At 53.2% G+C, this 237-nt stretch overlaps 1 protein-coding gene across 1 annotated transcript in view; it reads right to left on the bottom strand.

Annotated features, from left to right (window-relative positions):
- FBXO2 (F-box protein 2) overlaps nt 1–237 on the bottom strand; it is a 5,445-nt gene that overhangs the window by 640 nt on the left and 4,568 nt on the right. The window lies entirely within an intron of this gene.

Here is a 237-nt window from a genome sequence, read left to right as displayed (position 1 = left end):
CCCACGTCCAAACCCAAGGACTGAAATCCAGGCGGGCCAGACTCAACCTTGGACCCAAAGCCGGCCCGCCAAAACATGTTTCGTTTGGACTGTAGACGGATTAAACCGCCCCCCCCAAAAAAAATTTTTTTTTGTTGCCAACATTTGAACTCAGGAGGAAAGGTAGACTTCACCCTCTCCTGGAGACCACTAGCGTGGGGAGGCGGTGGCCCTGAAGCAGGTAGTGACTTTAGTCCC

This window comes from Myotis davidii, unplaced genomic scaffold (genome assembly GCF_000327345.1).
Source record: "Myotis davidii unplaced genomic scaffold, ASM32734v1 scaffold299, whole genome shotgun sequence".
NCBI classification, from domain to species: Eukaryota; Metazoa; Chordata; class Mammalia; order Chiroptera; family Vespertilionidae; genus Myotis; species Myotis davidii.
The sequence above is the reverse complement of the archived record's forward strand: the minus strand, read 5'-3'. Positions and strand labels throughout refer to the sequence as shown.